The sequence below is a fragment of the Periplaneta americana genome, chromosome 6, assembly GCF_040183065.1.
Source record: "Periplaneta americana isolate PAMFEO1 chromosome 6, P.americana_PAMFEO1_priV1, whole genome shotgun sequence".
Classification (NCBI taxonomy): Eukaryota; Metazoa; Arthropoda; class Insecta; order Blattodea; family Blattidae; genus Periplaneta; species Periplaneta americana.
In genome coordinates, this window is record NC_091122.1 from 125,708,388 (window position 1) to 125,729,627 (window position 21,240).

The window sequence follows — 21,240 nt, forward strand, 5'->3', positions numbered from 1 at the left end:
GATTTCAATTATTCCCAAGTGATAGTAGCGATTACAATTATTCCTAGGTGATTGTAGGGATTACAATTATTCCAAAGTGAAATTAGTGTTTACAATTATTCCCAAGTGATAGTAGCGATTACAATTATTCCCAAGTAATAGTAGCGATAACAATTATTCCCAAGTGAAAGTGGCGATAACAATTATTCGTAAGTGATAGTTGCGATTACAATTTGTCCCAAGTGATAGTAGCGATTACAATTATTCCCAAGTGAGAGTATCGATTTCAATTATTCCCAAGTCATAGTAGCGATTGCAATTATTCCCAAGTGATAGTAGCAATTACAATTATTCCCAAATGATAGTAGCGATAACAATTATTCCCAAGCGATATTAGCGATTTCAATTATTCCCAAGTGTCAGTAGCGAATACAATTATTCCCAAGTGATAGTAGCGATTACAATTATTCCCAAATGATAGTATCGATTACAATTATTCCCAAGTGATAGTATCGGTTACAATTATTCCCAAGTGATAATAGCGATTACAATTAATCCCAAGTGATTCTAGCGATTACAAATATTCCCAAGTGATAATAGCGATTACAGTTATTCCCAGGTGATAGCGATTATAATTGTTCCCAAGTGATAGTAGCGATTAAAATTATACCCAAGTGATAGTAGCGATTACAATTATTCCCAAGTGTTAGTAGCGATTACAACGATTCCCAAGTGTTAGTAGCGATTACATTTATTCCCAAGTGTTAGTAGCGTTTACAATTATTCCCTGGGGATAGTAGCGCTTACAATTATACCCCAGTGATTGTAGAGATTACAATTATTCCCAAGTGATAGTAGCGATTACAATCATTCCCGAGCGTTAGTTGCGTTTACAATTATTCCCAAGTGATAGTAGCGATTACAATTATTCTCAAGTTTTAGAAGCGATTACAATTATTCCCAAGTGTTAGTCGCGATTACATTTATTCCCTGGGGTTAGTAGCGCTTACTATTATGCCCCAGTGATAGTAGCGATTACAATTATTTCCAAGTGATAGTAGCGATTACAATTATTTCCAAGTGATAGTAGCGATTACAATTATTCCCAAGTGATAGTAGTGATTACATTTCTTCCAAAGTAGTAGTTGCGGTTACAATTATTCCCAAGTGTTACTAGCGTTTACAATTATGCCCCAGTGATAGTAGCGATTACAATTATTCCCAAGTGATAGTAGCAATTACAATTATTCCCAAGTGATAATAGCGATTACAGTTATTCCCAGGTGATAGTAGCGATTACAATTTTTCCCAAGTGTTAGTAGCGATTAAAATTATTCCCAAGTGTTAGTAGCGATTACAATTATTCCCAAGTGTTAGTAGCGATTACAATTATTCCCAAGTGTTAGTAGCGATTACAATCTTTCCCAAGTGTTAGTAGCGTTTACAATTATTCCCTGGGGATATTAGCGCTTACAGTTATGCCCCAGTGATAGTAGAGATTACAATTATTCCCAAGTGTTAGTAGCGATTACAATTATTCCCAAGTGTTAGTTGCGTTTACATTTAGTCCCAAGTGATTTTAGCAATTACCATTATTCCCAAGTGTTAGTAGCGATTACAATTATTCCCATGTGTTAGTAGCGATTACAATTATTCCCAAGTGTTTGTAGCGTTTACAATTATTCCCTGGGGATAGTAGCGCTTACAATTATGCCCCAGTGATAGTAGCGATTACAATTATTGCCAAGTGTTAGTAGCGATTACAATTATTCCCAAGTGATAGTAGCGATTACAATTATTCCCAAGTGATAGTAGCGATTACTCTTCTTCCAAAGTAGTAGTTGCCTTTACAATTATTCCCAAGTGATTGTAGCGTTTAGAATTATTCCCAAGTGATAGTACCGATTACAATTATTCCCAAGTGATAGTAGCGATTACACTTATTACCAGGTGATAGTAGCGTTTACAATTATTCCCAAGTGAAATTAGTGACTAAAATTATTCCCAAGAGATAGTAGCGATTACAATTATTCCCAAGTAATAGTAGCGATAACAATTATTCCCAAGTGATAGTGGCGATAACAATTATTCCCAAGTGATAGTAGCGATTACAATTTGTCCCAAGTGATAGTAGCGATTACAATTATTCCCAAGTGATAGTAGCGATTATATTTATTCCCAAGTGATAGTAGCGATTATAATTATACCCAATGATAGTAGCGATAACAATTATTCCCAAGTGATAGTAGCGATTACAATTATTCTCAAGTGTCAGTAGCGATTACATTTATTCCCAAGTGTTAGTAGCGTTTACAATTATTCCCTGGGGATAGTAGCGCTTACAATTATGCTCCAGTGATAGTAGCGATTACAATTATTTCCAAGTGATAATAGCGATTACAATTATTCCCAAGTGATAGTAGCGATTACAATTCTTCCAAAGTAGTAGTTGCGGTTACAATTATTCCCAAGTGTTAGTAGCGTTTACAATTATGCCCTGGGATTGGTAGCGCTTACAATTATGCCCCAGTGATAGTAGCGATTACAATTATTTCCAAGTGATAGTAGCGATTACAATTATTCCCAAGTGATAGTGGGGATAACAATTATTCCCAAGTGATAGTAGCGATTACAATTTGTCCCAAGTGATAGCAGCGATTACAATTTTCCCAAGTGATAGTATCGATTTCAATTATTCCCAAGTGATAGTAGCGATTACAATTATTCCCAAGTGATATTAGCGATTATAATTATTCCCAAGTGATAGTAGCGGTTACAATTATTCCAAAGTGTTAGTAGCGATTACAATTATTCCCAAGTGATAGTGGCAATTACAATTATTCCCAAGTGATAGTAGAAATTACAAATATTGCCAAGTGATAGTAGCGATTACAATTATTCCCAAGTGTTAGTTGCGTTTACAATTATTCCCAAGTGATAGTAGCGATTACAATTATTCCCAAGTGTTAGTAGCGATTACAATTATTCCCAAGTGTTAGTCGCGATTACAATTATTCCCAAGTGTTAGTAGCGTTTACAATTATTCCCTGGGGATAATAGCGCTTACAATTATGCCCCAGTGATAGTAGCGATTACAATTATTTCCATGTGATAGTAGCGATTACAATTATTCCCAAGTGATAGTAGCGATTTGAATTATTCCAAAGTGATAGTAGCGATTACAATTATTCCCAAGTGATAGTGGCAATTACAATTATTCCCAAGTGATAGTAGAAATTACAAATATTCCCAAGTGATAGTAGCGATTACAATTATTCCCAAGTGTTAGTTGCGTTTACAATTATTCCCAAGTGATAGTAGCGATTACAATTATTTCCATGTGATTGTAGCAATTACAATTATTCCCAAGTGATAGTAGCGATTAGAATTATTCCCAAGTGATAGTAGCGATTACAATTCTTCCATAGTAGTAGTTGCGGTTACAATTATTCCCAAGTGATAGTAACGTTTAGAATTATTCCCAAGTGATAGTACCGATTAGAATTATTCCCAAGTGATAGTAGCGATTACAATTATTCCCAGGTGATTGTAGCGATTACAATTATTCCCAAGTGAAATTAGTGACTAAAATTATTCCCAAGATATAGTAGCGATTACAATTATTCCCAAGTAATAGTAGCGATAACAATTATTCCCAAGTGATATTGGCGATAACAATTATTCCCAAGTGATAGTAGCGATTACAATTTGTCCCAAGTGATAGTAGCGATTACAATTATTCCCAAGTGATAGTAGCGATTACATTTATTCCCAAGTGATAGTAGCGATTATAATTACACCCAAGTGATAGTAGCGATAACAATTATTCCCAAGTGATAGTAGCGATTACAATTATTCCCAAGTGCCATTAGCGATTACAATTATTCCCAAGTGAGAGTAGCGATTACAATTAATCACAAGTGATATTAGCGATTACATTTATTTCCAAGTGATAAGAACGATTACAATTATTCCCAAGTGATAGTAGCGATTATACTTATTCCCTAGTGATAGTAGCTATAACAATTCTTCCCAAGTGATAGTAGCGATGACAATTATTCCCAAGTGTTAGTGGCGATTACAATTATTCCCAAGTGTTATTAGCGATTACAATTATTCCCAAGTGTTAGTAGCGCTTGCAATTATTCCATGAGGATAGTAGCGCTTACAATTATGCCCCAGTGATAGTAGAGATTACAATTATTCCCAAGTGTTAGTTGCGTTTACAATTATTCCCAAGTGATAGTATCGAATGCAATTATTCCCAAGTGTTAGTAGCGATTACAATTTTTCCCAAGTGTTAGTCGCGATTACAATTATTCCCAAGTGTTAGTAGCGATTACAATTATTCCCAAGTGTTATTAGCGTTTACAATTATTCCCAAGTGTTAGTACCGTTTACAATTATTCCCTGATGATAGTAGCGCTTACAATTATGCCCCTGTGTTTGTAGAGATTACAATTATTCCCAAGAGATAGTAGCGATTACAATTATTAACAAGCGTTAGTTGCGTTTACAATTATTCCCAAGTGGTAGTAGCGATTACAATTATTCCCAAGTGTTAGTAGCGATTACAATTATACCCAAGTGTTAGTCGCGATTACAATTAATCCCAAGTGTTAGTAGCGTTTACAATTATTCCCTGGGGATAGTAGCGCTTACAATTATGCTCCAGTGATAGTAGCGATTACAATTATTTCCAAGTGATAGTAGCGATTACTATTTTTTCCAAGTGATAGTAGCGATTACAATTATTCCCAAGTGATAGTAGCGATTACAATTCTTCCAAAGTAGTAGTTGTGGTTACAATTATTCCCAAGTGTTAGTAGCGTTTACAATTATGCCCTGGGGATAGTAGCGCTTACAATTATGCCCCAGTGATAGTAGCGATTACAATTATTTCCAAGTGATAGTAGCGATTACAATTATTCCCAAGTGATAGTAGCGATAACAATTATTCCAAAGTGATAGTAGCGATTACAATTTGTCCCAAGTGATAGCAGCGATTACAATTTTTCCCAAGTGATAGTATCGATGTCAATTATTCCCAAGTGATAGTAGCGATTACAATTATTCCCAAGTGATAGTAGCGATTATAATTATTCCCAAGTGATAGTAGCGATTACAATTATTCCAAAGTGATAGTAGCGATTACAATTATTCCCAAGTGATAGTGGCAATTACAATTATTCCCAAGTGATAGTAGAAATTACAAATATTCCCAAGTAATAGTAGCGATTACAATTATTCCCAAGTGTTAGTTGCGTTTACAATTATTCCCAAGTGATAGTAGCGATTACAATTATTCCCAAGTGTTAGTAGCGATTACAATTATTCCCAAGTGTTAGTCGCGATTACAATTATTCCCAAGTGTTAGTAGAGTTTACAATTATTCCCTGGGGATAATAGCGCTTACAATTATGCCCCAGTGATAGTAGCGATTACAATTCTTCCAAAATAGTAGTTGCGTTTACAATTATTCCCAAGTGATAGTAGCGTTAAAATTATTCCCAAGTGATAGGACCGATTAGAATTATTCCCAAGTGATAGTAGCGATTACAATTATTCCTAGGTGATTGTAGCGATTACAATTATTCCAAAGTGAAATTAGTGTTTACAATTATTCCCAAGTGATAGAAGCGATTACAATTATTCCCAAGTCATAGTAGCGATTGCAATTATTCCCAAGTGATAGTAGCAATTACAATTATTCCCAAATGATAGTAGCGGTAACAATTATTCCCAAGCGATATTTGCGATTACAATTATTCCCAAGTGTCAGTAGCGAATACAATTATTCCCAAGTGATAGTAGCGATTACAATTATTCCCAAATGATAGTAACGATTACAATTATTCCCAAGTGATAGTATCGGTTACAATTATTCCCAAGTGATAATAGCGATTACAATTAATCCCAAGTGATTCTAGCGATTACAATTATTCCCAAGTGATAATAGCGATTACAGTTATTCCCAGGTGATAGCGATTATAATTGTTCCCAAGTGATAGTAGCGATTAAAATTATACCCAAGTGATAGTAGCGATTACAATTATTCCCAAGTGTTAGTAGCGATTACAACGATTCCCAAGTGTTAGTAGCGATTACATTTATTCCCAAGTGTTAGTAGCGTTTACAATTATTCCCTGGGGATAGTAGCGCTTACAATTATACCCCAGTGATAGTAGAGATTACAATTATTCCCAAGTGATAGTAGCGATTACAATTATTCCCGAGCGTTAGTTGAGTTTACAATTATTCCCAAGTGATAGTAGCGATTACAATTATTCCCAAGTTTTAGAAGCGATTACAATTATTCCCAAGTGTTAGTCGCGATTACATTTATTCCCTGGGGTTAGTAGCGCTTACTATTATGCCCCAGTGATAGTAGCGATTACAATTATTTCCAAGTGATAGTAGCGATTACAATTATTTCCAAGTGATAGTAGCGATTACAATTATTCCCAAGTGATAGTAGTGATTACAATTCTTCCAAAGTAGTAGTTGCGGTTACAATTATTCCCAAGTGTTACTAGCGTTTACAATTATGCCCCAGTGATAGTAGCGATTACAATTATTCCCAAGTGATAGTAGCAATTACAATTATTCCCAAGTGATAATAGCGATTACAGTTATTCCCAGGTGATAGTAGCGATTACAATTTTTCCCAGGTTATAGCAGCGATTATAATTATACCCAATTGATAGTAGCGATTATAATTATTCCCAAGTGTTAGTAGCGATTACAATTATTCCCAAGTTTTAGTAGCGATTACAATTATTCCCAAGTGTTAGTAGCGATTACAATCATTCCCAAGTGTTAGTAGGGTTTACAATTATTACCTGGGATAGTAGCGCTTACAATTATGCCCCAGTGATAGTAGAGATTACAATTATTCCCAAGTGATAGTAGCGATTACAATTATTCCCAAGTGTTAGTTGCGTTTACAATTAGTCAAAAGTGATAGTACCAATTACAATTATTCACAAGTGTTAGTAGCGATTACAATTATTCCCATGTGTTAGTAGCGATTACATTTATTCCCAAGTGTTTGTAGCGTTTACAATTATCTCCTGGGGATAGTAGCGCTTACAATTATGCCCCAGTGATAGTAGCGATTACAATTATTGCCAAGTGATAGTAGCGATTACAATTATTTCCAAGTGATAGTAGCGATTACAATTATTCCCAAGTGATAGTAGCGATTACAATTATTCCCAAGTGTTAGTAGCGATTACACTTATTACCAGGTGATAGTAGCGATTACAATTATTCCCAAGTGAAATTAGTGACTAAAATTATTCCCAAGATATAGTAGCGATTACAATTATTCCCAAGTAATAGTAGCGATAACAATTATTCCCAAGTGACAGTGGCGATAACAATTATTCCCAAGTGATAGTAGCGATTACAATTTGTCCCAAGTAATAGTAGCGATTACAATTAATCCCAAGTGATAGTAGGGATTACATTTATTCCCAAGTGATAGTAGCGATTATAATTATACCCAAGTGATAGTAGCGATAACAATTATTCCCAAGTGTTAGTAGCGATTACAATTATTCCCAAGTGTCAGTAGCGATTACAATTATTCCCAAGTGAGAGTAGCGATTACAATTAATCACAAGTGATATTAGCGATTACATTTATTTCCAAGTGATAAGAACGATTACAATTATTCCCAAGTGATAGTAGCGATTATACTTATTCCCTAGTGATAGTAGCTATAACAATTCTTCCCAAGTGATAGTAGCGATGACAATTATTCCCAAGTGTTAGTGGCGATTACAATTATTCCCAAGTGTTAGTAGCGATTACAATTATTCCCAAGTGTTAATAGCGCTTGCAATTATTCCATGAGGATAGTAGCGCTTAAAATTATGCCCCAGTGATAGTAGAGATTACAATTATTCCCAAGTGTTAGTTGCGTTTACAATTATTTCCAGGTGATAGTATCGAATGCAATTATTCCCAAGTGTTAGTAGCGATTACAATTTTTCCCAAGTGTTAGTCGCGATTACAATTATTCCCAAGTGTTAGTAGCGATTACAATTATTCCCAAGTGTTATTAGCGATTACAATTATTCCCAATTGTTAGTACCGTTTAGAGTTATTCCCTGGGGATAGTAGCGCTTACAATTATGCCCCAGTGTTTGTAGAGATTACAATTATTCCCAAGTGATAGTAGCGATTACAATTATTAACAAGCGTTAGTTGCGTTTACAATTATTCCCAAATGATAGTAGCGATTACAATTATTCCCAAGTGTTAGTAGCGATTACAATTATTACCAAGTGTTAGTCGCGATTACAATTAATCCCAAGTGTTAGTAGCGTTTACAATTATTCCCTGGGGATACTAGCGCTTACAATTATGCTCCAGTGATAGTAGCGATTACAATTATTTCCAAGTGATAGTAGCGATTACAATTCTTCCAAAGTAGTAGTTGTGGTTACAATTATTCCCAAGTTTTAGTAGCGTTTACAATTATGCCCTGGGGATAGTAGCGCTTACAATTATGCTCCAGTGATAGTAGCGATTACAATTATTTCCAAGTGATAGTAGCGGTTACAATTATTCCCAAGTGATAGTAGCGATAACAATTATTCCCAAGTGATAGTAGCGAGTACAATTTGTCCCAAGTGATAGCAGCGATTACAATTATTCCCAAGTGATATTATCGATTTCAATTATTCCCAAGTGATAGTAGCGATTACAATTATTCCCAAGTGATAGTAGCGATTATAATTATTCCCAAGTGATAGTAGCGATTACAATTATTCCAAAGTGATAGTAGCGATTACAATTATTCCCAAGTGATAGTGGCAATTACAATTATTCCCAAGCGATAGTAGAAATTACAAATATTCCCAAGTGATAATAGCGATTACAATTATTCCCAAGTGTTAGTTGCGTTTACAATTATTCCCAAGTGATAGTAGCGATTACAATTATTCCCAAGTGTTAGTAGCGATTATAATTATTCCCAAGTGTTAGTCGCGATTACAATTATTCCCAAGTGCTGGTAGCGTTTACAATTATTCCCTGGGGATAATAGCGCTTACAATTATGCCCCAGTGTTAGTAGCGATTAAAATTCTTCCAAAGTAGTAGTTGCGTTTACAATTATTCCCAAGTGATAGTAGCGTTTAGAATTATTCCCAAGTGATAGTACCGATTAGAATTATTCCCAAGTGATAGTAGCGATTACAATTATTCCTAGGTGATTGTAGCGATTACAATTATTCCAAAGTGAAATTAGTGTTTACAATTATTCCCAAGTGATAGTAGCGATTACAATTATTCCCACGTAATAGTAGCGCTAACAATTATTCCCAAGTGAAAGTGGCGATAACAATTATTCCTAAGTGATAGTTGCGATTACAATTTGTCCCAAGTGATAGTAGCGATTACAATTATTCCCAAGTGAGAGTATCGATTTCAATTATTCCCAAGTCATAGTAGCGATTGCAATTATTCCCAAGTGATAGTAGCAATTACAATTATTCCCAAATGATAGTAGCGATAACAATTATTCCCAAGCGATAGTAGCGATTACAATTATTCCCAAGTGATAGTATCGGTTACAATTATTCCCAAGTGATAATAGCGATTACAATTATTCCCAAGTGATTCTAGCGATTACAATTATTCCTAAGTGATAATAGCGATTACAGTTATTCCAAGGTGATAGCGATTATAATTGTTCCCAAGTGATAGTAGCGATTAAAATTATACCCAAGTGATAGTAGCGATTACAATTATTCCCAAGTGTTAGTAGCGATTACAATTATTCCCAAGTGTTAGTAGCGATTACATTTATTCCCAAGTGTTAGTAGCGTTTACAATTATTCCCTGGGGATAGTAGCGCTTACAATTATGCCCCAGTGATAGTAGAGATTACAATTATTCCAAAGTAGTAGTTGCGTTTACAATTATTCCCAGGGGATAGTAGCGTTTAGAATTATTCCCAAGTGATAGTACCGATTAGAATTATTCCCAAGTGATAGTAGCGGTTACAATTATTCCCGAGCGTTAGTTGCGTTTACAATTATTCCCAAGTGATAGTGGCGATTACAATTATTCCCAAGTGTTAGAAGCGATTACAATTATTCCCAAGTGTTAGTCGCGATTACAATTAATCCCAAGTGTTAGTAGCGTTTACAATTATTCCCTGGGGATACTAGCGCTTACAATTATGCTCCAGTGATAGTAGCGATTACAATTATTTCCAAGTGATAGTAGCGATTACAATTATTTCCAAGTGATAGTAGCGATTACAATTCTTCCAAAGTAGTAGTTGTGGTTACAATTATTCCCAAGTGTTAGTAGCGTTTACAATTATGCCCTGGGGATAGTAGCGCTTACAATTATGCCCCAGTGATAGTAGCGATTACAATTATTTCCAAGTGATAGTAGCGATTACAATTATTCCCATGTGATAGTAGCGATAACAATTATTCCCAAGTGATAGTAGCGATTACAATTTGTCCCAAGTGATAGTAGCGATTACAATTATTCCCAAGTGATAGTATCGATTTCAATTATTCCCAAGTGATAGTAGCGATTACAATTATTCCCAAGTGATAGTAGCGATTATTATTATTCCCAAGTGATAGTAGCGATTACAATTATTCCAAAGTGATAGTAGCGATTACAATTATTCCCAAGTGATAGTGGCAATTACAATTATTCCCAAGTGATAGTAGAAATTACAAATATTCCCAAGTGATAGTAGCGATTACAATTATTCCCAAGTGTTAGTTGCGTTTACAATTATTCCCAAGTGATAGTAGCGATTACAATTATTCTCAAGTGTTAGTAGCGATTACAATTATTCCCAAGTGTTAATCGCGATTACAATTATTCCCAAGTTTTAGTAGCGTTTACAATTATTTCCTGGGGATAACAGCGCTTACATTTATGCCCCAGTGTTAGTAGCGATTACAATTCTTCCAAAGTAGTAGTTGCGTTTACAATTATTCCCAAGTGATAGTAGCGTTTAGAATTATTCCCAAGTGATAGTACCGATTAGAATTATTCCCAACAGATAGTAGCGATTACAATTATTCCTAGGTGATTGTAGCGATTACAATTATTCCAAAGTGAAATTAGTGTTTACAATTATTCCCAAGTGATAGTAGCAATTACAATTATTCCCAAGTAATAGTAGCGATAACAATTATTCCCAAGTGAAAGTGGCGATAACAATTATTCCTAAGTGATAGTTGCGATTACAATTTGTCCCAAGTGATAGAAGCGATTACAATTATTCCCAAGTGAGAGTATCGATTTCAATTATTCCCAAGTCATAGTAGCGATTGCAATTATTCCCAAGTGATAGTAGCAATTACAATTATTCCCAAATGATAGTAGCGATAACAATTATTCCCAAGCGATAGTAGCGATTACATTTATTCCCAAGAGATAGTATCGGTTACAATTATTCCCAAGTGATAATAGCGATTACAATTATTCCCAAGTGGTTCTAGCGATTACAATTATTCCCAAGTGATAATAGCGATTACAGTTATTCCCAGGTGATAGCGATTATAATTGTTCCCAAGTGTTAGTAGCGATTAAAATTATACCCAAGTGATAGTAGCGATTACAATTATTCCCAAGTGTTAGTAGCGATTACAATTATTCCCAAGTGTTAGTAGCGATTACATTTATTCCCAAGTGTTAGTAGCGTTTACAATTATTCCCTGGGGATAGTAGCGCTTACAATTATGCCCCAGTGATAGTAGAGATTACAATTATTCCAATGTAGTAGTTGCGTTTACAATTATTCCCAAGTGATAGTAGCGTTTAGAATTATTCCCAAGTGATAGTACCGATTAGAATTTTCCCAAGTGATAGTAGCGATTACAATTATTCCCGAGCGTTAGTTGCTTTTACAATTATTCCCAAGTGATAGTAGCTATTACAATTATTCCCAAGTGTTAGAAGCGATTACAATTATTCCCAAGTGTTAGTCGCGATTACAATTAATCCCAAGTGTTAGTAGCGTTTACAATTATTCCCTGGGGATACTAGCGCTTACAATTATGCTCCAGTGATAGTAGCGATTACAATTATTTCCAAGTGATAGTAGCGATTACAATTATTTCCAAGTGATAGTAGCGATTACAATTCTTCCAAAGTAGTAGTTGTGGTTACAATTATTCCCAAGTGTTAGTAGCGTTTACAATTATGCCCTGGGGATAGTAGCGCTTACAATTATGCCCCAGTGACAGTAGCGATTACAATTATTTCCAAGTGATAGTAGCGATTACAATTATTCCCAAGTGATAGTAGCGATAACAATTATTCCCAAGTGATAGTAGCGATTACAATTTGACCCAAGTGATAGCAGCGATTACAATTATTCCCAAGTGATAGTATCGATTTCAATTTTTCCCAAGTGATAGTAGCGATTACAATTATTCCCAAGTGATAGTAGCGATTATAATTATTCCCAAGTGATAGTAGCGATTACAATTATTCCAAAGTGATAGTAGCGATTACAATTATTCCCAAGTGATAGTGGCAATTACAATTATTCCCAAGTGATAGTAGAAATTACAAATATTCCCAAGTGATAGTAGCGATTACAATTATCCCCAAGTTTTAGTTGCGTTTACAATTATTCCCAAGTGATAGTAGCGATTACAATTATTCCCAAGTGTTAGTAGCGATTACAATTATTCCCAAGTGTTAGTCGCGATTACAATTATTCCCAAGTGTTAGTAGCGTTTACAATTATTCCCTGGGGATAATAGCGCTTACAATTTTGCCCCAGTGTAAGTAGCGATTACAATTCTTCCAAAGTAGTAGTTGCGTTTACAATTATTCCCAAGTGATAGTAGCGTTTAGAATTATTCCCAAGTGATAGTACCGATTAGAATTATTCCCAAGTGATAGTAGCGATTACAATTATTCCTAGGTGATTGTAGCGATTACAATAATTCCAAAGTGAAATTAGTGTTTACAATTATTCCCAAGTGATAGTAGCGATTACAATTATTCCCAAGTGTAAGAAGCGATTACAATTATTCCCAAGTGTTAGTCGCGATTACAATTATTCCCAAGTGTTAGTAGAGTTTACAATTATTCCATGGGGATAGTAGCGCTTACTATTATGCCCCAGTGATAGTAGCGATTACAATTATTTCCAAGTGATAGTAGCGATTACAATTATTTCCAAGTGATAGTAGCGATTACAATTATTCCCAAGTGATAGTAGCGATTACAATTCTTCCAAAGTAGTAGTTGCGGTTACAATTATTCCCAAGTGTTACTAGCGTTTACAATTATGCCCTGGGGATAGTAGCGCTTACAATTATGCCCCAGTGATAGTAGCGATTACAATTATTCCCAAGTGATAGTAGCAATTACAATTATTCCCAAGTGATAATAGCGATTACAGTTATTCCCAGGTGATAGTAGCGATTACAATTTTTCCCAGGTTATAGCAGCGATTATAATTATACCCAATTGATAGTAGCGATTATAATTATTCCCAAGTGTTAGTAGCGATTACAATTATTCCCAAGTTTTAGTAGCGATTACAATTATTCCCAAGTGTTAGTAGCGATTACAATCATTCCCAAGTGTTAGTAGGGTTTACAATTATTACCTGGGGATAGTAGCGCTTACAATTATGCCCCAGTGATAGTAGAGATTACAATTATTCCCAAGTGATAGTAGCGATTATAATTATTCCCAAGTGTTAGTTGCGTTTGCAATTAGTCCAATGTGATAGTAGCAATTACAATTATTCCCAAGTGTTAGTAGCGATTACAATTATTCCCAAGTGTTAGTAGCGATTACATTTATTCCCAAGTGTTTGTAGCGTTTACAATTAAACCCTGGGGATAGTAGCGCTTACAATTATGCCCCAGTGATAGTAGCGATTACTATTATTGCCAAGTGATAGTAGAGATTACAATTATTCCCAAGTGATAGTAGCGATTATAATTCTTACAAAGTAGTAGTTGCGTTTACAATTATTCCCAAGTGATAGTAGCGTTTACAATTATTCCCAAGTGATAGTACCGATTACAATTATTCCCAAGTGATAGTAGCGATTACAATTATTCCCAGGTGATAGTAGCGATTAAAATTATTCCCAAGTGAAATTAGTGACTAAAATTATTCCCAAGAGATAGTAGCGATTACAATTATTCCCAAGTAATAGTAGCGATAACAATTATTCCCAAGTGATAGTGGCGATAACAATTATTCCCAAGTGATAGTAGCGATTACAATTTGTCCCAAGTGATAGTAGCGATTACAATTATTCCCAAGTGTTAGTAGCGATTACAATCATTCCCAAGTGATAGTAGCGATTACAATTATTCCCAAGTGATAGTAGCGATTACAATTCATCCAAAGTAGTAGTTGCGTTTAGAATTATTCCCAAGTGATAGTACAGATATCAATTATTCCCAAGTGATAGTAGCGGTTACAATTATGCCCCAGTGATAGTAGAGATTACAATTATTCCCAAGTTATAGTAGCGATTACAATTATTCCCAAGTGTTAGTTGCGTTTACAATTATTCCCAAGTGATAGTAGCGAATACAATTATTCCCAAGTGTTAGTAGCGATTACAATTATTCCCAAGTATTAGTCGCGATTACTATTATTCCCAAGTGTTAGAAGCGTTTACAATTATTCCCTGGGGATAGTAGCGCTTAAAATTATGCCCCAGTGATAGTAGCGATTACAATTATTTCCAAGTGATAGTAGCGATTATAATTATTCCCAAGTGATAGTAGCGATTACAATTATTCCCAAGTGATAGCAGCGATTACAATTCTTCCAAAGTAGTAGTTGCCGTTACAATTTTTCCCAAGTGTTAGTAGCGCTTACAATTATTCCATGGGGATAGTAGCGCTCACAATTATGCCCCAGTGATAGTAGAGATTACAATTATTCCCAAGTGTTAGTTGCGTTTACAATTATTCCCAAGTGATAGTATCGAATACAATTATTCCCAAGTGTTAGTAGCGATTATAATTTTTCAAAAGTGTTAGTCGCGATTACAATTATTCCCAAGTGTTAGTAGCGATTACAATTATTCCCAAGTGTTATTAGCGATTACAGTTATTCCCAAGTGATAGTAGCGATTACAATTATTTCCAAGTGATAGTAGCGATTACAATTATTCCCAAGTGATAGTGGCAATTACAATTATTCCCAAGTGATAGTGGCGATAACAATTATTCCCAAGTGATAGTAGCGATTACAATTATTCTGAAGTGTTAGTAGCGATTACAATTATTCCCGAGTGTTAGTCGCGATTACAATTAATCCCAAGTGTTAGTAGCGTTTACGATTATTCCCTGGGGATAGTAGCGCTTATAATTATGCTCTAATGATAGTAGCGATTACAATTATTTCCAAGTGATAGTAGCGATTACAATTATTTCGAAGTGATAGTAGCGATTACAATTATTCCCAAGTGATAGTAGCGATTACAATTAATCCCAAGTGTTAGTAGCGTTTACGATTATTTCCTGGGGATAGTAGCGCTTACAATTATGCTCCTGTGATAGTAGCGATTACAATTATTTCCAAGTGATAGTAGCGATTACAATTATTTCCAAGAGATAGTAGCGATTACAATTATTCCCAAGTGATAGTAGCGATTACAATTCTTCCAATGTAGTAGTTGCGGTTACAATTATTCCCAAGTGTTAGTAGCGTTTACAATTATGCCCTGGGGATAGTAGCGCTTACAATTATGCCCCAGTGATAGTAGCGATTACAATTATTTCCAAGTGATACTAGCGATTACAATTATTCCCAAGTGATAGTGGCGAAAACAATTATTCCCAAGTGATAGTAGCGATTACAATTCTTCCAAAGTAGTAGTTGCGGTTACAATTATTCGCAAGTGTTACTAGCGTTTACAATTATGCCCTGGGGATAGTAGGGCTTACAATTATGCCCCAGTGATAGTAGCGATTACAATTATTCCCAAGTGATAGTAGCGATTATAATTATTCCCAAGTGATAGTAGCTATAACAATTCTTCCCAGGTGATAGTAGCGATTACAATAATTCCCAAGTGTTAGTGGCGATTACAATTATTCCCAAGTGTTAGTAGCGATTACAATTATTCCCAAGTGTTAGTCGCGATTACAATTAATCCCAAGTGTTAGTAGCGTTTACAATTATTCCCTGGGGATAGTAGCGCTTACAATTATGCTCCAGTGATAGTAGCGATTACAATTATTTCCAAGTGATAGTAGCGATTACAATTTGTCCCAAGTGATAGCAGCGATTACAATTTTTCCCAAGTGATAGTATCGATTTCAATTATTCCCAAGTGATAGTAGCAATTACAATTATTCCCAAGTGATAGTAGCGATTATAATTATTCCCAAGTGATAGTAGCGATTACAATTATTCCAAAGTGTTAGTAGCGATTACAATTATTCCCAAGTGATAGTGGCAATTACAATTATTCCCAAGTGATAGTAGAAATTACAAATATTCCCAAGTGATTGTAGCGATTACAATTATTCCCAAGTGTTAGTTGCGTTTACAATTATTCCCAAGTGATAGTAGCGATTACAATTATTCCCAAGTGTTAGTAGCGATTACAATTATACCCAAGTGTTAGTCGCGATTACAATTATTCCCAAGTGTTAGTAGCGTTTACAATTATTCCCTGGGGATAATAGCGCTTACAATTATGCCCCAGTGATAGTAGCGATTACAATTATTTCCATGTGATAGTAGCGATTACAATTATTCCCAAGTGATAGTAGCGATTAGAATTATTCCAAAGTGATAGTAGCGATTACAATTATTCCCAAGTGATAGTGGCAATTACAATTATTCCCAAGTGATAGTAGAAATTACAAATATTCCCAAGTGATAGTAGCGATTACAATTATTCCCAAGTGATAGTAGCGATTACAATTATTCCCAAGTGTTAGTAGCGATTACAATTATTCCCAAGTGTTAGTCGCGATTACAATTATTCCCAAGTGTTAATAGCGTTTACAATTATTCCCTGGGGATAATAGCGCTTACAATTATGCCCCAGTGATATTAGCGATTACAATTATTTCCATGTGATTGTAGCGATTACAATTATTCCCAAGTGATAGTAGCGATTAGAATTATTCCCAAGTGATAGTAGCGATTACAATTCTTCCATAGTAGTAGTTGCGGTTACAATTATTCCCAAGTGATAGTAGCGTTTAGAATTATTCCCAAGTGATAGTACCGATTAGAATTATTCCCAAGTGATAGTAGCGATTACAATTATTCCCAGGTGATTGTATCGATTACAATTATTTCCAAGTGAAATTAGTGACTAAAATTATTCCCAAGATATAGTAGCGATTACAATTATTCCCAAGTCAAAGTAGCGATAACAATTATTCCGAAGTGATAGTGGCGATAACAATTAATCCCAAGTGATAGTAGCGATTACAATTTGTCCCAAGTGATAGTAGCGATTACAATTATTCCCAAGTGATAGTAGCGATTACATTTATTCCCAAGTGATAGTAGCGACTATAATTATACCCAAGTGATAGTAGCGATAACAATTATTCCCAAGTAATAGTAGCGATTACAATTATTCCCAAGTGTCAGTAGCGATTACAATTATTCCCAAGTGAGAGTAGCGATTGCAATTAATCACAAGTGATATTAGCGATTACATTTATTTCCAACTGATAAGAACGATTACAATTATACCCAAGTGATAGTAGCGATTATACTTATTCCCTAGTTATAGTAGCTATAACAATTCTTCCCAAGTGATAGTAGCGATGACAATTATTCCCAAGTGTTAGTGGCGATTACAATTATACCCAAGTGTTATTAGCGATTACAATTATTCCCAAGTGTTAGTAGATCTTACAATTATTCCATGAGGATAGTAGCGCTTACATTTATGCCCCAGTGATAGTAGAGATTACAATTATTCCCAAGTGTTAGTTGCGTTTACAATTATTCACAAGTGATAGTATCGAATGCAATTATTCCCAAGTGTTAGTAGCGATTACAATTTTTCCCTAGTGTTATTCGCGATTACAATTATTCCCAAGGGTTAGTAGCGATTACAATTATTCCCAAGTGTTATTAGCGATTAAAATTATTCCCAAGTGTTAGTACCGTTTACAATTATTCCCTGGGGATAGTAGCGCTTACAATTATGCCCCAGTGTTTGTAGAAATTACAATTATTCCCAAGTGATAGTAGCGATTACAATTATTAACAAGCTTTAGTTGCGTTTACAATTATTCCCAAGTGATAGTGGCGATTACAATTATCCCCAAGTGTTAGTAGCGATTACAATTATACCCAAGTGTTAGTCGCGATTACAATTAATCCCAAGTGTTAGTAGCGTTTACAATTATTCCCTGGGGATAGTAGCGCTTACAATTATGCTCCAGTGATAGTAGCGATTACAATTATTTCCAAGTGATAGTAGCGATTACTATTATTTCCAAGTGATAGTAGCGATTACAATTATTCCCAAGTGATAGTAGCGATTACAATTCTTCCAAAGTAGTAGTTGTGATTACAATTAATCCCAAGTGTTAGTAGCGTTTACAATTATGCCCTGGGGATAGTAGCGCTTACAATTATGCCCCAGTGATAGTAGCGATTACAATTATTTCCAAGTGATAGTAGCGATTACAATTATTCCCAAGTGATAGTAGCAATAACAATTATTCCCAAGTGATAGTAGCGATTACAATTTGTCCCAAGTGATAGCAGCGATTACAATTATTCCCAAGTGATATTATCGATTTCAATTATTCCCAAGTGATAGTAGCGATTACAATTATTCCCAAGTGATAGTAGCGATTATAATTATTCCAAAGTGATAGTGGCAATTACAATTATTCCCAAGTGATAGTAGAAATTACAAATATTCCCAAGTGATAGTAGCGATTACAATTATTCCCAAGTGTTAGTAGCGATTACAATTATTCCCAAGTGTTATTAGCGATTACAGTTATTCCCAAGTGATAGTAGCGATTACAATTATTTCCAAGTGATAGTAGCGATTACAATTATTCCCAAGTGAAAGTGGCGATAACAATTATTCCTAAGTGATAGTTGCGATTACAATTTGACCCAAGTGATAGTAGCGATTACAATTATTCCCAAGTGAGAGTATCGATTTCAATTATTCCCAAGTCATAGTAGCGATTGCAATTATTCCCAAGTGATAGTAGCAATTACAATTATTCCCAAATGATAGTAGCGATAACAATTATTCCAAAGCGATAGTAGCGATTACAATTATTCCCAAGTGTCAGTAGCGATTACAATTATTCCCAAGTGTTAGTAGCGATTACAATTATACCCAAGTGTTAGTCGCGATTACAATTAATCCCAAGTGTTAGTAGCGTTTACAATTATTCCCTGGGGATAGTAGCGCTTACAATTATGCTCCAGTGATAGTAGCGATTACAATTATTTCCAAGTGATAGTAGCGATTACTATTATTTCCAAGTGATAGTAGCGATTACAATTATTCCCAAGTGATAGTAGCGATAATAATTATTCCCAAGTGATAGTAGCGATTACAATTTGTCCCAAGTGATAGCAGCGATTACAATTATTCCCAAGTGATAGTATCGATTTCAATTATTCCCAAGTGATAGTAGCGATTACAATTATTCCCAAGTGATAGTAGCGATTATAATTATTCCCAAGTGATAGTGGCAATTACAATTATTCCCAAGTGATAGTAGAAATTACAAATATTCCCAAGTGATAGTAGCGATTACAATTATTCCCAAGTTTTAGTTGCGTTTACAATTATTCCCAAGTGATAGTAGCGATTACAATTATTCCCAAGTGTTAGTAGCGATTACAATTATTCCCAAGTGTTAGTCGCGATTACAATTATTCCCAAGTGTTAGTAGCGTTTACAATTATTCCCTGGGGATAATAGCGCTTACAATTATGCCCCAGTGATAGTAGCGATTACAATTCTTCCAAAGTAGTAGTTGCGTTTACAATTATTCCCAAGTGATAGTAGCGTTTAGAATTATTCCCAAGTGATAGTACCGATTAGAATTATTCCCAAGTGATAGTAGCGATTACAATTATTCCTAGGTGATTGTAGCGATTACAATTATTCCAAAGTGAAATTAGTGTTTACAATTAATCCCAAGTGATAGTAGCGATTACAATTATTCCCAAGTAATAGTAGCGATAACAATTATTCCCAAGTCAAAGTGGCGATAACAATTATTCCTAAGTGATAGTTGCGATTACAATTTGTCCCAAGTGATAGTAGCGATTACAATTATTCCCAAGTGAGAGTATCGATTTCAATTATTCCCAAGTCATAGTAGCGATTGCAATTATTCCCAAGTGATAGTAGCAATTACAATTATTCCCAAATGATAGTAGCGATAACAATTATTCCAAAGCGATAGTAGCGATTACAATTATTCCCAAGTGTCAGTAGCGATTACAATTATTCCCAAGTGATAGTAGCGATTACAATTATTCCCAAGTGATAGTATCGATTACAATTATTCCCAAGTGATAGTATCGGTTACAATTATTCCCAAGTGATAATAGCGATTACAATTAATCCCAAGTGATTCTAGCGTTTACAATTATTCCCAAGTGATAATAGCGATTACAGTTATTCCCAGGTGATAGCGATTATAATTGTTCCCAAGTGATAGTAGCGATTAAAATTACACCCAAGTGTTAGTAGCGTTTACAATTATTCCCTGGGGATAGTAGCGCTTACAATTATGCCCCAGTGATAGTAGACATTACAATTATTCCCAAGTGATTGTAGCGATTACAATTATTCCCGAGCGTTAGTTGCGTTTACAATTATTCCCAAGTGATAGTAGCGATTACAATTATTCCCAAGTGTTAGAAGCGATTACAATTATTCCCAAGTGTTAGTCGCGATTACAATTATTCCCAAGTGTTAGTAGCGTTTATAATTATTCCCTGGGGATAGTAGCGCTTACTATTATGCCCCAGTGATAGTAGCGATTACAATTATTTCCAAGTGATAGTAGCGATTACAATTATTTCCAAGTGATAGTAGCGATTACAATTATTCCCAAGTGATAGTAGCGATTACAATTCTTCAAAGGGAGTAGTTGCGGTTACAATTATTCCCAAGTGTTACTAGCGTTTACAATTATGCCCTGGGCATAGTAGCGCTTACAATTATGCCCCAGTGATAGTAGCGATTACAATTATTCCCAAGTGATAGTAGCAATTACAATTATTCCCAAGTGATAATAGCGAT